The 3221-nt window shown below is 38.8% G+C and overlaps 1 long non-coding RNA gene across 1 annotated transcript; it reads right to left on the bottom strand.

Moving 5' to 3' along the window:
* Positions 1-334: 334 nt before the first annotated feature.
* Positions 335-2114, bottom strand: LOC115250715 (uncharacterized). Its single transcript, XR_003889283.1, has 3 exons — positions 1916-2114; positions 1417-1514; positions 335-1333 (listed from the first exon to the last, which is right to left on the bottom strand). It is a non-coding gene; the product is annotated as an uncharacterized lncRNA (long non-coding RNA).
* Positions 2115-3221: the final 1107 nt, after the last annotated feature.

The raw sequence follows: 3221 nt of genomic DNA, 5'->3' as shown, positions 1-3221 counted from the left end.
TCCTTTTCTTGGTTGTTTATGTTGTAACAACACTGCTGTTAATGTTCGGGGGAACCTGATTTTGCATTAGTATAAAGAATCTTTTGTTGACAGTTTACTGAATCATATTGAAATTTTAAGAAAAAAAAAAACAGATGCCAGTTCATGTACTGTATATTTCATTCAGTGTCATTTGCTAACAATGTGAAGACATATTTGATCAGTACAGTGGTTTAATTTGCACATTTGCACCCTGCCTTGACTGTCATGAAGGCCTACAGAATACTTCATTTATAACACAAATAACTTTTCTTCACAACAAGAAATCCAACTCAACTCAATGAAAGGTAGCAATTTCACTTACAGGACAACAGAAACAGGCCATGACAATAGTATATTTGACTGTGCAAATTCTGAGCATTTCTTTTCCATTTTTTGCATCATGCTATATTTGCAGCATCAGTTGCAACTTGATTTAATTCACCTTCTGGAAAATTTATCCTACAACATAAATGCAATTTAGTCAAATCTGTTTTGTGAAGAAAGAGTAAAGATAAAATCAGAGTGCTGGGAAAGTCTGCACTGACTCCATAAATGAAGAACACACATTCATATCTGTGTTACCGCATCATGAAGAACCCAAACAAAATTCCAAACAAATCTTAAAATCAACACTCCCAGTATAGAAATGATGGTGTAGAGTGCCCTTTGCTTTGATTTGTCAAGTCTGTTCTTGTTTTCACCCAGTTGCTCTGGCCCTGAATGAATTAAAATGCAAAGTATGGAAACATTGAAGAAAGTCAGGGGATCAAACCTGAACCCAAGAGAAAGGGATCCAGAATATGGGTTATTTTTTTCATTACGTTTACACTCATTATTCCAATATAAATCAGCCAAACACACCCAATGGCGACATTCCTGATTTGTTTCCAGATGACGGGGTGGACAACAGCCAGGTAGCGATCTGTGCAGGTAAGGAATTAAAACAAATTCTCTCCATTCCAGGAAATGGACCAGAAGCCATGTCCCATATTTATTATCTTGATACATTCAAAGTAGATCCCACAGAAAAATAGGGCGTGCCCCAATAAAACAATCAGCTCCATAGCTGAAAAGTTGATGGTGAAGAAGTCTGTGTTATTTAGGGAATGCCGCCGCTTCCATTTTGGGAGACCCAGGTAGAAGCTGAGAATACAAAGAGGGAGCAAGAGGAGCTCTAAAGTAATGATAAAGGTGGTGTAAACTAAAATGCCATCCCTTGATCTGAAACATGCCAAATGGATGTCTAGCTGGGAGTAGGACTGATTACGATGAAGATAATTATCCATGGAGGCGGAAATGTTTGCCATCATATCTGAAAAAGAAAAGAATAAGACGGCCTGTTTAGAAAGTTCAGAACAGTCAGCACTATCTCTCCATTTATGGGTAGATACCCACAATTATTTTCAAATGATTCTCTTAAATGATGATCTTCTTGGAGAAACATACGGATGGAGAATTTAGTCATCAGGCTGTGAAGAAGAAGCTGTTTTGGTCTGGAGTAGAGATCAAAATATTAAGTACTTGACAACAAAATACTATAACTACATTTAGAGCAGTGCTTCCCACTTATTTTCTGTTACGCCCCCCTAGGAAGAAGAAAACATTTTGCGCCCCCCCCCCCCACCGACCGTGACTATAATTAGTATCATTTGCCTATGAAATTGTTATAAGTACACCTCTGCATAACATTGTATCCTAATTAACATTAAAGAAAACAAAAAAGAAAAAGAAATATAGACCAAAACGGGATGATTGTTGCCAATTTTCGGCACGTTTTCGCTGAAAAACCTCAAGCGGCTGATCAGCGTGACTGGGGTGTAATGTCTTTAAGTGACGCCTTCATTTATTTGGCTTCATGCTGTCCTGCCAACATTTTTAGACACAGTAAACACACCGGTCTTTCCCCGTCTCCCACCGTAGTCACAGTGAAGCCAAGCGCTATATATGCTTCGTCATATTTCCTCGTCTTAGCTTTCGGGAGACTTTCGTTTGTCTCATTATCTCTGTCTCTCTCCGCCTTTCTTTTCATCACTGTTAAGTATTTTTTCATGGTGTCTCTTGAGGGTTTGCTCACTGCTCTTCTTATCTCTTGCTCTGTGCAGTGTGCGCGCGAATGCTCGGTGCAAAAAAACTCTACACCATAGATCTAATACTCCCTGCGCACACTCTGACAATGAGAGCGCCACTGCCACCTACTGTAGTTGATGTGCAATTACACTTTATTCTAGTACGGCAAAAAAACCCAAAACCCAACATGTTCCTCACGGTCACACGCACCCCCCCGACATCGCACTTAGAGTCAGTTCACCTATGTCACAAATAATTTCAGATTCAAACCCTGTGGTCTTGAACCTAAATCTAAAGGCATCATCTTAAATGTAATAATCAGAGAAATTAAAACTTTTGTTAGAAAACTATGAATTAACTTTTTTCTGTCCTTTGAATCTGCCTCACATGTAGGTTCTCTTCTCCAAACAGTGAATTACCAAACACTCTGCCCATCCTTTATGGTCTTTCTTGCTGTGTCCCACTCTCTATGTCTCTCATGGCATCTTTATTCAAAATAATCAACACTTTAATCACAAACCAACTTAATTTATTTGACAGGACACAGCAGATTTGCATTCTTGATTCTATCAACACAACTTCATTTACTGTTACAAATTACATACGAGAAATCATTTATAGCTAGGGATTTCTATTAGGCTTTAACTGATGAATAGCTGAAATTCAAATGATGCAAAGAAAAAATGAGTGACTATTCAAATTACAAAGGCTCATTTGGCTGTTTCTCTCCAGTATTTGCGTATTTATGATTCTCATCACCTGTACATGACGTCCATGAATGCATCCTTGCTTTGTTAGTGGCCACCTTTTTCTTGTCAGAGTTGTCAAGGTGGGAAAAACATCCTAACAGGTCACAGGTCCATTCTCAAAGCACACTATTCACTTACGCATTCTATCCTGGGGCTAAGTTGTAGTCTTTAAAGCTATCTATCAATTTTTCACACAGGCATGTCTTCCAAACCCCTTTTTTCATCACCTCATTGTCATAGTCTAGGTTGACCCCTAAATGATAGTGTCACCAGTATCCTGCTCCAGCAAGTCATTCTGACTCTCACAGACCTGAATATTATTGGCGGTCATAGAGCTCCTGCCTCTCTTTTCAACCATCTTATTCTGTATTGCTAACTATACCC

The sequence above is a fragment of the Takifugu rubripes genome, chromosome 8 (genome assembly GCF_901000725.2).
Source record: "Takifugu rubripes chromosome 8, fTakRub1.2, whole genome shotgun sequence".
Classification (NCBI taxonomy): domain Eukaryota; kingdom Metazoa; phylum Chordata; class Actinopteri; order Tetraodontiformes; family Tetraodontidae; genus Takifugu; species Takifugu rubripes.
This window is presented reverse-complemented; position numbering and strand designations above follow the sequence as displayed.